The following is a 14,098-nucleotide window of genomic DNA, read 5'->3' as shown; positions in this document are numbered from 1 at the left end:
TTGTGGCTGTGCTACAGTCCTTAACGGGCTACGCCTCAGCCCACCTAGTCAAGTACTCGGTTGTCATAATGATGTATCTTGCTCTTGTCTTCTTTCCTGTAATGATGTATCGAATAGCTGTAATGACACTTGCAGGTTCAGAGGCAATTCATCCCTTCGCGACGACCTCCTTGTCCTATGACAGGCATAGCAGGTCCAACAATATTCCTTGGAATCCTTGTGCACAGTTGGCCACCATAGTCCTGCTCATAGGATCTTCTGCTAGTTACTCTTCTCGCATAATGTCCTCCTACAACTCCTCCATGTGCTTCAGCGAGGATAATTTGTCTTTCATAATCTGGGACATACCTACGCAACACTTCATCCGATCCTATTTTATATAAGTTCCTGCAATGATAGAAAAATCCATAGCCTGACCACCAATTATTTCTTATGTTGTGTTTTGTACCCTTGAGGAGCTGTACCCGTAAATAGAAATTGGATTATGTTTGCAAAGTGTTCATCTGCAATGCACACAACAAAGAGTTGTGCATCAAGAAATCATTCATCCAGCTTTGTAGGCTCATCACCATTCTTAATCTGTGAAAGGTGATTTTGTCTAGCATTTAATCACCCTAGCTTCAAACCTACTTCAAAGTCGTATTCCTGAAAAAGTAGCAACCATCTAAAATTTATTCCCCCCAAAAGAGACTTGTTGACCAGGTACTTCAAAGAAAAATGGTCTGTGTACATTTTGAAGTGAGCATCCAACAAATAGTGCCTGAATTTTTGGATCACATACACCATTGTCAATCCTTCGCGCTCCGTGGTTTAATAATTCTTTTCTTCCTTAGACAACTTCTTGCTTGAAAACACAATTGGATGGTCAATATCACCTACATTAGGTTGGGTTAATACAACTCCTAATGCTATGCAGAATGCATATACATGTACATGGAATTCCTTCTTCCAGTCAGGGAACACTAGAATAGGCATTGTGACCATTTTTTCCTTCAATACAACCAAACTCTTATGGACAACATCATCCCAGAAAAATGTTGTATCCTTCTTCATTAATATCTCCATAGGTGCAGTGATCTACGCATATGATTTGATGAACTTCCTATAATATCCTATGTGGCCCAACGTCACATGCAACTGTTTGACATTCCTCAGAGGCTCCAAATTGATAATCACTGAAATTTTGGCAGGGTCCACCATCAATCCCTGCTTATAGACAACATGGCCCAAGAGTATCTCATATGGTACACAAAATATGCATTTCTTTAGATTAATGGATATCTGATACTTCCAACAAGTATCCAACATTAGGCGAAGACTTGCAACATGCTTTTTCACTAACCCAAACACTGTCCAATAATGAAAGTAAACCTCCAAAAACGTATGAATAAACTCTTTAATAGCTATGACTACCACCCTAGAAAATTTCATAGGGGAATTCTTAAGTCCAAAGAGCATAACTGTATACTAAAAATAGCCCCATTCTGTAGCGAAGGTAGTCTTCATATGATCTTCTGGCGCAATTTTTATCTGAGGTTACCCTGAGAACCCATCTGTGAATGAATAGGCTTCCTAACCTCCAACATTCTCCAATACTTCATCTGTGAATAACGTAGGGAATGGATCATGGACACAAGCATCATTCAACTTTCTTAAATCTACGCAGATTCAAATTTCACCCTTCGTCTTCTTTTCCTAAACCACCATAGGACTAACTCAGTCTGATTCTTCTATAGGCTCAATAATCCCTGCTGCAAGCATCTTATCTAATTCTTCATGTAATTTTTCCTCGTAATTAGGATTCAACCAGTATGGGCACTGCTTTACTAGCTTCACATCTCTCTTCAGAGTGATCTTCATGACACCTAGATCACCTACTATCCCCTTCAGATCAAAGAAATTTATGGGAAAAAATTCCTGATATTCCCATAGTAACTCCGCAACCTTTTCAACTGTGTCCTCATCCCAGTAATCACCTATATTTGTGAACTTCAGTTGCTCTTTCGACCCAATATTCACTTGCTTAGTTTTCAAGGGTTTTGAGATGTCAATAGCTTCTACCTTAGGCCCTACGACTTCATGTTATCCTTCTAACTCAAGAATACTAATGTTCCTGGGATCTTCCTCACCTTCTTCTATGGTCACATTGTAGCATTCCAGAGCATGGTGCAGCTGTGTACTCTAGTCTAGTTGTACCCATGTGATAGGTTCTTTAAGCATTCTGAATATTGCAGCTTTGATCTCCTATAACGCTTCATCAATACACTCAAATCCATCCTCAAAGCTAAAAGTTAACAAAAAACTTTCCTTCAGAACATCCCACTCCACGGTTCCATGTCGCAACTCTATTTCTAGATACTAGTTCATCGAAATAGTATCCAAAGTGTGGCAAAATGTGTGAACCCATTCTAGATGTGGCTCCCCTCCCCATGCTTTCATCCATTGAGCCAGATTCTCACACGGATCAACCTTTCCTGTATATTTCTCTAGAATGCAGTTATTGGCATACCCAAACCACGGCTTCATCATCCTTCGATATTCCTTCCAGTTTTCAAAGTTGTTCTTATGTGTTCCCCACCATCTAGTAGGTGTAGCTCTCAGTGCGATGTCTAATGCCCAGAACTGATGTTCATCCGATACATCCCTTTCAAATTTATCCAAAAATAAATTTACCTTCTAAACCATCATAATACGGTAAGTTGCGTACCTTAGTGGATATATATTAGAGTGTCATAGTAAACTTGTTGCATCGCAATGTCGATAACTCATGCAATATGTTTTTCCAGTGTTTGAGTTCCTCATCTAAATCTAAGTTGTAGGAGTTGTCCTTCTCCCAATTAATTCTCCCATCCGTTGTAGGGTTGATCCATTCCTCATCTCGGGCAGAGAGATTATAGATCTTATCAATGTCATCTTCCTCATAATAATCCTCGACTGGTTGAGTATTTGCATACCCTTGGTCGAATCCAATGGAACAATAACCCCTAGTTCCTTATCTTCAAGCTTCATGTTGAGCTTCTTTAGATTGATGACTGCATTCATATCAAATGCCCAATCAATTCCAAGAAGCATCGCGTAGGGATTATTGTCATCCACTATTTCAATTAATTCAAAATCAGCTATGGCACATGCCCCATTCAATATCCACAATTACTCCATGTAGGTGCCCCATAGGACTAATATTTTGTTGATTTGCCATTCGCAACTAGATTGGGGAGCATTGTAGTGTTGGTTTTCCCATTCTTTCCAAGGTTTGTTTCGGAAATCATTTACATCAGATCCCAAATCAAGGAGCACGTAGTCCATTTCAAATTCTCCAATCTGGGCAATCAATCTCATCTCCCGACCAGTCCTTTTCTTACCCTTGTCCACCTTGTGTGTTGTGCACTATTCAGGTAGTGGCTTACCCTTGCCAGCACAGTTATCTATCAACTCTTGTAGCCCCTCTACTACTTTTTGGTCCCTTAGGAGCTTCATGCAGGTCTGTAAGAAAGATGTTAACAATGAAGGATCTACTTCCGGTGCAACACTGACTTCTTCAGGCTTCTCCATTTGTGCACCCTGAACTTTTGATGTAAAAGCTCCTGAATCTGCAAAACTCTTCTTCACTTCCATAGAAGTTTCCTTCACTTTATTCAATCAAATCTAGCCTCCTTGTCAGTGGCCTTGCGTGCCCATATATTTTCCTCTAGTTGTTTCACTTTATCCTCCTCGGTAGCTATACAACTTCGCGTAACAATATTAACACTGGTTCCATCCTCACGCGGTTATGAGCTTGTCATCTGGATGTTATGAGTAGGTTGTTGGGTCTGGGTCTTGTTTTCTTGCATCTTTGCAATGAGCACAATACAATCTTCTATAACATGATCAAACTATCGACAATATTAACAAGAGGGTTGCATTGGATTTTGACAATCTCATGTAAAGTGACCTGGTTCTCCATAATTGTAACAAATGATCTATCCTTGACCTCTTCGAGCGCCTCCCCCTCATCCTCTTCCTCGTCCCTTGAATCTTCCGTGCACTGTAGTTGCACCTTGATCTTGTTGAGGACGTGACTCCATTTTTACTCTATATGTTGGTTTTTTGTCCATCATTAATTCATAACTTCGACAATTGTGCTCATCATGACCTACAGACTTACAAAAATTGCAAAACAATTTGTGGGGATTCTGTACAAACTTCTGCAACAAATGACAATTGTCCGTTGTATTTTTTCCTATGATCTGGAAGATAATGCACCATGGTACTACACCAGTTCTCATCCTAGCGGCATTTATGGCTTCAGAGGGATAGGACCTCACCCAACTAGATAATTCTGATACATTGGGCAATGATCCTTGTCGTCACCATGGACTTTGCATTTTAAAAACCATACTTCCGCATGGGTCTCATTTTGAACCTCTTTTCCCTTTTTGAGACTCTGCAACTCCATATCTAGGCTAGCCAACTGTGACTGAATTTGTTGTACTCCCAAATTTGTATCCTAGATAGGCAAGGTTTCCAACTTCATGGAAATCTCCAGAGCCTCAACCTGCATTCCAATCTTCTATTTTGATAATGGTAGGCTCAAATGAGGTAACAATGAAGCAATATACCAATCCTTGTGGTGTTCATCCGAGATCTGCAAGTTAGCTTACTGTAACAGACATTTCAACCTTTCATCAAAATCCCATGCAGACTCATTTAGCTTCTACTAAATTTCCTTAACCTTAGTTACAAGCTGAGCTTGAGACTTAGGCTTCTTGAATTCATTATTCAGTGCATCTTTCATATCTTTCAACGTCGCAACTGGATGAGTCATACTATACTTGATATACCAGCTCAACGCCCTATCTTGCATTGTTGTGACCAGCTCCGCTTTCTTTAGGTCATCATCCGTTATCTATTACTTCCACACAACATCTGCTACAAACCAAAATTGTTAAGGATCTTCTGTCCTCAACCCCTTGAATATAGGCATCTTCATCGCATTCACCATATTGAATAACGTAGGTGGAGGTGGAGGTGGAGGTGTAGGTGTAGGTGTGTGAGGTGGAGGTGAAAGCGGAGGTGGAGTGGATAGATGTGGTATTCTTGCAATACCATGATTTACTGTCTACAACACACCTTGAGGCGTATTTATACTACTAATTTCTTCATCACTATCAAATTCTCCCAACAAAGGACTGTACTCAACACCTGAATATAGATCTCTTATGAATAGTTTCCCACTTCGCGTAGCTCCCGTCAAGTATTTTCTAAACATCAATGCAATGGCATAATCCATTTCTCGCACAATAGCATTTTAATCCAATATTTTAGGGACTTCAGATACTTACCTATTGGTCCTGTGAAAAACTGGCGTTCAGCTTCACTATAACTGATAGATGTGTCAATCGCAAACTTAGTAATGAATCCACCCAAAATACTATTGATCCAATAATCAAAAACCCTCACGATCTTGTTTTCTGAACCTTCCAGACACCTTACTAACTCTGGAGTCCACACAATAGGGTTATCCAACTTCCACATACCTTGACCGTCTACCAATTTAGCCAACCATTCATATAATTTGCACAGAAAAGAGAAGAAGAAAATTTCATGTTCTTCTATATATAGGTATCTATTTAACCACTCTTCCTTCAACAAGCGTGGAATCCTATTTTCCTAGGCTGAAAACTCGTGTAGCTTCCGATCTATCCACTTCCCAATCTCTTTCTTAGTCAGTATCCACTTATTCTACATCACACATTCCTCAGATATATCTCGGTCTTGGAAACAGAACCATTTGTTGGCTTGAGGGGGCTTGGACCCAGGTTTAAAGTTAGCCATGTTATCCAACAAAACCCTACACTACCGGCCCTTTTGCAAACAACCCACGTAGTGCAAGCTACAGTATCACCCAAGGTAGTATTGGGGGATGTTAGAACCAAATTTTTGCATCCAAAGGACTATGTGATGTGTTTCTGCTGAACTTAGGGATTTATTCTGACCTTCATGAACCCTAAACCTTAAAACCCAGAATTTACAGTAATTAACAAATAACAGATTCAAACCCTTCACCTATTGTCCTAAACATTCATAATATCATGTGATTAAATAGATCTACTCCTTTTGCACATCTATTAAGTAATTTTCATGATAAATTGTAGTAAGCAAAGTGAACATATAGTAATTTAAGAAGTAAAAAATAACACATAGATACATAGATAGTTCTCCAAAACAACATTTATTATGCTTAGATCTTTAATTACAGACTATTCCAACCTCGCACACACAGTCACAGGGGCCTGTGCACTTAGCTGCAGACTTACCAAGGTCTCCGCGCACACAACTGTAGGAGCCTTCCCCTTAGCCTTAGTACAGAATAGACAATAGAGACCCAAAACTTGCCTATCTATACTCTTCGCTATCTTGACTGACTTTTTTATGAACCTCTATGACTCCTTTTATATATTTCTCTATTCCAATACCATGGTCCGTGAACCATGGGTGGGTCACAAAACAACTTAACTCTTAGCAAACTGAGGGGTTTTGACCTTCCTAAAGCCCCCTTGACTCCTATAGACCTACATCCTCCACTCCTAAAATGTAGAGACTTTACAATACTAACAAAACTTTTACAAAATTTAACCCAAGGGGACCCTATCCCAACATGGTACAAATGGGCTATGTGATGCAAATGAATGATATGCCAAATGTGGGACACAGAGTTGCATCCATTTATATTTTTATGGGGCTGAGAGAATGGGGTGAATGCATAAATGAATGTAGAGTAATGAGGCTAAACTTTCAGATATGTATGTGAGATTTCTCATGGGCCGGAGTGAGTGGTCATGTCTCCTTTGTAAGAAGGAGGATCAACAATGATGGAGGGAGACATGAGGGGGTGTTTCTATCAACTGACGTGAATGCTTATCATGTACAAGTGTGAGATGGTGATAAACGTGGTTGAGATGTTGGACCTTATGGCACATTTTGGACAAATGATGTCAGGATATGTAAATCTTTTTATGGGGAAGCCTATCATTCTAAGTGGAGAATGATACCTTCTCTTTTCGTTTATCAAGTTGCTAGTTGTAATGGTTTGTAGATTTTGCAGTGTGGTTTTTGAGAAGATGAATTCAGATATTCCATAGTTTTCATCTTTAATTTGTCGACGTTTCGAGTCTAGACCAAGACTCGTCATCAGGACTTGACCATGTGTGATATTCCTGCAATGGATTTAACCAGACACTAACGTGAAAGCATCATTCAAGACATAAATATGTAATTAGTGTTATGGACTTAGAGAGCTGGAGAAATTCCTGACATGTGTGGTAGATCTAAATAATGATTTTTGGTGTTTTCGGGAATGGAGTGTTCCATGATGAAGATTTTGTGGGACTGATCCTCATGTCTCTTTCGATTTTGTCAATGGAGATCCCATGATTTTGCAATGTTCCTCCAAATATGGAAAACATGGTGATAGATAGCACTGTGGGGCCCAAATATCAATCATTTGCATTGTTGAGTTATGGAGGACAGAGAGCTTTCCTGGAGCATTTCTTATTGATGCGGTCAGCCTTGTGTACCCGAGATTCACGCCATCAGAGATAGGTAGGAGCCTGAGCCCATACCTATATAATTTTCAATCCAATTGATTAGGTAGGCCATACAAGGGTCCCCTGTATGGATTTTTGAATCGATTTTTTAGGAATACCTGGGCAACTGTGCTTGAGCTACATGGTCTTCATGCATAACTGGGTTTATGCACAAATACCCCGCGTATAATGAATACTCAGACATGCGTTGGGCACATCTGAGTTAGCGGATTACATGATGAGACTTGTTCAGGGTCCATCAATTCTTTGTCAAGCGAAAGCGCACCAGTCACGCACCTGTATGGGATATATGAGCACACACTATGTGTTGTTCTGAAGAACAGGTGGGCGCACCATGTGCCTATTTAGGAAATAGGTACACGGTGGGGGGGGAATGGGTTTTTTGCACACATTCTAGTTCTTTAAGGACCTAAGGAGTTCTCCTTTCCGATTTGTGGCATCCTTGATGGTAGGATGATCTAGAGAGAGCGAGACTAGACTCCTCTCTGAAACATTGTGATGTAGGATGCTGGTGCAAGGCAACAACTCATGCAATGGGGGTTACTGAAGTTTCTTCATAACCCATTTATGATGTCGTAGGATAGATTCCTATGATATTTTTTTAGTTGTTGGGATGCAGATCGCCAGTTGATGGTCATTTGTAATACAAACCTCCAGATCCAGGTGAAGGTTGACATCTATTTTGTACCGGTTTGATGCCACAATGGGAGGTGCTTCATTATCCCCTTCGAGGAGGTGATGCTGGCATGAGGATTTGGGCTGAGCAGCGCTGTGGTCCAGAGCTTATCTCAGATGGTTGCATGAGGATTGCAGTAGTGGAGGATCTAGCTGAGTGAGTAGGGCTAGCTATGATTGTTATACTAGTGGGGTTAGCGTCCCCCAACCGATGCTCAGGGTCACATATCTCTGTCTTGAGGTGACTTCAAGCGAGGGCATATTTTGACTCAACCCGACTAGTGCGAAAGGGATAATGTCGTAGCTTACCTAGGTTTAGCACTTAACACTAAATATTTTTTGTTACGAGAGTGTGTTATGTAGCATACTCTATGAGAGGGTGGTGATTCTTCACCCTGTACTTGCAGTATCATCTAGGCCGCCTCAGAAGCCTCGCATGCACCGTTGGGGATGGGCGATGCCTCATGAGGGTGGAGGAGAAGTGGGTCAATATTGGACTGACATGGTATGACATTGTTTTGAGTCAAACCCCCAATAAATATTAGACTATTTGTACCATGGGGTTGACTTTTGGGGAGATGCAGATATGGGGATCCCACCAGATGCTTCCCAGGGGTGATCAGGTATATGATTGTTATTTTTGCATTTGTATACATTTGTTTTTTTCATGTATTTATGATTTACAATGATATTGAAATTATTCTTTGTTTACTTGCAGATGTGGGACTATGAGGGCATCTCTTGGCCTTCCTAGTTGGCCATGACCCGAGGCACATGGGATTTGTGGGGGATGCACCTATTCCTCAAAGGCCCCGGGTACCAAGGCATTCAATTGCTCCTCGAGAGAGAACGGGACAAAGGCAGTGGATGGAGATTGGTGGGCCCTCTAGAGAGGGGGCTATGGTTACAGATATTCTGTTCACGTGAGTTGAGGAGGCTGAGGCGTGACGAGATGATACAATGGAGGAGTTACAGTAGTACGTGACTCCTAGAGATGAGTGGTGACCTTAATAGGAGGTTTGCCCTTTGATGGATGGGCTCACCTTCCAGAGGTTGTGGTTGAGACAATGATGTCCCAGGAGCGAGAGAATCAGATGAATTTACGTTGTATTGTTATGGCAGTGACTATAGCTAGTGCCATTTTCGCTCCTGATGCACAGATGGCACCACCAAGACCTTAGGGAGGCTAGTTATGTATTTTTGTTTTTGGTTGAGATGATGTACGTACCAAGGTAAGCACCTATTTATGAGGATGCTCACCTATATATGTTTTTATGACTTATCATTGTTGGTCTTGGGCCAGTGATTTTGTGTACATATATATATATATATATATATATATATATATATACATATATACATATATACATATATACATATATACATATATACATATATACAAGGCATTTGTTTGGCGGCTCTCATGGTGTGATATGTGCATCCATACTTGTTTATGTATCTCTGCGTTTATGTTTATAGACGTATCTTGTGTTTGATGTTTTTACATATATTGATTGTTATATATGTGTGATGCATGCCAATCTAGGGTTTGATTAGCGATGCGATCAAGTACACGATTTTGATCTCTAGGTATGTGTAAAAGTGATTTGATCAAAATTTCTAGGTAACCTTTGTGCATGCATATACTTGCAAAAAGGACATGAATCATGGATTTGGAATGTCCTATTTAACTGTGACATGACGAAATGGGAATAAAGGAATACATTCACGTGACAGATGCCTAGGTGGTGGGCAACATCCAGGAGGCCTATGACAGCATCATATTCTTCTTGATTGTTGGTGGTTGACCTGCTAAATGGATCATTGAAGAGACAAGGTGCTTGGTCAGGAGAGTATATGGCCCATGCTATGACAACAAGATTTTGCAACCATCAAGATGTGCTGTCAGCGAACCCGTGGTGATAAGCTGGTGGAAAATCCATCTATTTACATGAGAGGAGAGAGAAATTTTTAGAATACATCTATGATGAAGTGATCATCATAAACAATAATTCATTGTACATACATGCTTACTCTAATGTTTTATGGGTGAAATTTTTTGAGGTAGAGACCATTGATGAGGTTTTTTAGGTAAGTCACATCGGGCTCTGACAGTATGTATGCCCCCTTTTGGAGGCAATGTTTGATTATGTATGGGCCCTTCCAAAGGGTTTCAAACTTCCTAGGTACTACCATGCACATGGTTTCTTTGAACTCAATGTTAACCGAATAGATTGTATGAGAGGCGATGCTACTCATGTAATGGGATGTTGATGCCTTGTGGTTATTGTATGACTGGATATATTGTGGAGGTATCCATCTCTGGGGTGTGGTTTTTTTATTGTGATATAGGACCTCTTGTGGAGATATCCATCTTTGGGGCAAGGCCTTGTTACGGTGAGAGTGGATACCTTGTGGGGGTATCCATCTTTGAGGCAAGGTTTTGTTATTGCATGGTCTGTTTGCATGGGTTTGTTTTATTGCTTCTCTCATTGCATGGAATCGTGTAAGGTATTGGCAATTCCTTGTGTGGTGGAATTGAGAGCATATGCGACAATAACACCGTGTGATTTTTTCTTTTTTTGAAGGGTGCTTATAGGGGATTTGGGCTACTAAGCGGAATATGTCATTGAATCGAATCAATTCATGACATTTATGGATCAAATGATCAGGTTTGTTACATAATGCACGCATAATGGGAGAAGTTATTTTCCAAGTGTTTTTTTATTGCTTTGGGCTTGGTCTAGCCTGGTGATGGTGATGGGAGGTGAAATGGTGGGGGTTGAGCCGTCTTTTATCCTCAAACACACATAGGACATCTAGGAGTCCTTCTTCTCTAGGTCATTGGGTGGGTTATATGGATCTAAGTCTAGTATATCGGGATTTTCCTTCACGAAGTTGGCTTCTTGGGCCCTGACCTAGGTTTGGAAGAGCTATTAGCCAAACAAATCCCGCAGATACTAGCCCTTTCGGCAACAGCCAACGGAGCGCAGACTGGGTTCTCACCCGAGGTAGCAGGGGAGGGTGATGGAACCAGGTGTCCACACCCTTGGGATGTCTTGATGTGGTCTGGAGGGTTTGTGAATTGTTTTGTAGCTTCACGCTACTCTGCTCCCGCGTAGATCCGAAATAAGATAAATCCTTAATATTTATTATTACTGAGTTTGTTACAGATTAGATCTACTTCTTACGGTCTTTAAGCAAACATTTAATAAAGATAACCAGTGCACGCAATTATAAAGAAAGAACTAAACCCATATACAGATCATGCATAAATTCAGAACATAAGCAACAGACAGATCCGTAAAGAACCACACAATGATTCAGAGATTCTTATCTTTATTGATCTTCTCTTCAGTACAACTAGATCCACCCTGCGCACTCAGCTGCAGGGGTCCACGTACACAGCTGCAAACTCTACCAAGCCTCTGCGAACACAGTTGCAGAGCCTCTATCTCTCTACCAACTCCCTTGACTCAAACTTATAGACACAGAAGATACTGTGTTCACAAACCCATAGCACTTAGATCTATCCAAAAACAAGAACTCCCTTCTACCCTTAGAGCCTCGCTCTATTTATACATTTCCATGGTCTATGGACCATGGGCAGGCCAACTTACTTCCTATTATTCTATACTATTTCTTGGGCAGACAACCCTTCGATTTGACCTATTACATTTTGCGCTCTGCATATTTCGGAGATTTACAATATTATTATTCTAACTTATAGGCTTTAAACCCCAAAACTGTTACATGGGACCTTCGCTACCCAACAGTCCCCCAACACAATCATCGTGACTCATTCCGAGTCACCCATCGGTGCGGTGATACGCACTGTCTAGGCTCTGTGGTTCACCTTCCTGTGAGTGACGTACTTCTCCCTCTTTATCTCCTGCAACGCTTCTTCCAGCTACTACTCCATTGTCGCTACCAATTCACACAACCGATACTGCTCATTCTTCTGTGCTCGATTAACACAGAACACCCCCTCATAGGATCTTAGCTCTAGCTAGGGTGCCGCATACAGGAACTCCTTATACCAACCATTTTCTAATTTCGTATGTTCTGTACACAATTTCTACTGTAGCTCGTGTTACAATTTTGCAAGACCATTGCTGCTATCCGCGAGACCCATTCTTCAAGGTGCATCAGAGATGACCTATTAACTACAATTCCATCATTTGTCTCCATATTTACAGCCTTTCCCTTATCTTTCATGGTTCGTCGTCCAGCCCATGGGTGAGGCAACGACATCCGAACCAGTTCTGCTTCATGTCTATAAATTTCCAGCACATCCCCAACCATTGCTGCTGAACTCCTCACAGTGCCTGTAACTGTCAACACCATCCTCTTCAGAAAGCCCGGCACCTCCAATGGCCATATCACAACCCTCGGCCTTACTCCTTGAGCGTAGATAATGAATAGTTCCATAGCGGCAGGAAGGCACAATAGCTTACTGTTCTTAGAAGTGTAGCTCATTTGATGGATGCCCCCCTGTGATTTATAAGTGTCTCGAAATTCAAATTCATTGGCTCCCACCTTTTCTGCTACCCTCATGCTAAGCCTGCAATACATTGTTCTCGATCTGGCTTGTACCCTGTTTCTTAATTGCCTACCACCCGCTCCCTATTTCCATAACGCAGACATCTTGTCATGAATAGTGACAACAACGATCACCTCTCTACTTGTCAATGTACCAGCGTATCCCTTTCCACGCAACCGTGACCCTTGTGACAGATCAAATCTACGCACACCCCAGTTGTCACACAGCTGCTCCCCAGACTGCTTTAATGTCCCGCGCTCTCTTTCAACTGGCTGGAGCGGTGAGACTGTCCTTCAGGTGGTTAGTCAGGTGGTCAGCCCACCCATGTAGAGCTTCAAGTGACTACCATTTACTCTTCTTGGGAAGGGGTCTCCATTGAGCTTAGCAAGCTGGACCGCGCCTCCATCTGTAACTTCTTTGACTACATAAGGTCCCAACCAGTGCATGCGAAGCTTGCCAGGGAATTTTTCGAACTTGCTGTCATATAGTAATACTAGATCATTTTCTTTGAATGTGCACATCTTGATATGGTGATCATGCCAAGACTTCTCTCGTTGCTTTTGTACTTGCTGGTGAAATCCCACCAGAAATCGCTCCTCCTCCAGTTCCTCCAGTTGCACGATCCTCTCTTCCAAAGTCATGCGGTTTGCCATGCCTGTCGTTGTTGCTATTTGTAAACTAGGTACAATGTACTCCATGGGCATGACAGCTTCCTTGCCGTAGACTAACCGGAAAGGTGTCTGGCCCATCAACTTCTTGCATGCTATTTGGTATGCCCATAGCACAGTAGGTATGTACAAATCCCACTCATTGTGCTATGCATTACATACCTTGGTCAACGCTGTCTCCAAAATTTTGTTAAACGCTTCAATGGTCCCATTTTCTTGTGGATGGTATGGCGTACTCTATTGATGGTATATCTGAAATTCCTCAGTGAGTGCGCTGATAGTCTCATTCAGGAAATGCATTCCACAGTCACTCATTAGAATTTTTGGACATCCAAATCGCATTAACACATTTTCAAACAAGAATTTCACAGCTGTAGCAGCCGTGCAGTCTTTAACCAGCTGTGCTTCCGCCCATTGGGTCAAGTATTCTGTGGCCATGATGATATACCATGCCCCCGTCTTTCCTAGAGGTGTGATCGGCCCCACAAAATCGATCACCCATTTCTCAAATGGTTGCAGCGTCATCTGTGGCTTGAGCGGCATTTCATCCCTCCGCGATGGTTTCCCAGTCCATTGACATACGTTGTAGGCCCGACAGTACACTTTCGAATCTTGATGTAGAGTTG

This window comes from Pinus tabuliformis, chromosome 1_2, assembly GCF_031772625.1.
Source record: "Pinus tabuliformis cultivar Carrire ecotype Pingquan chromosome 1_2, CPIR1, whole genome shotgun sequence".
Lineage (NCBI taxonomy): Eukaryota > Viridiplantae > Streptophyta > Pinopsida > Pinales > Pinaceae > Pinus > Pinus tabuliformis.
This window is presented reverse-complemented; position numbering follows the sequence as displayed.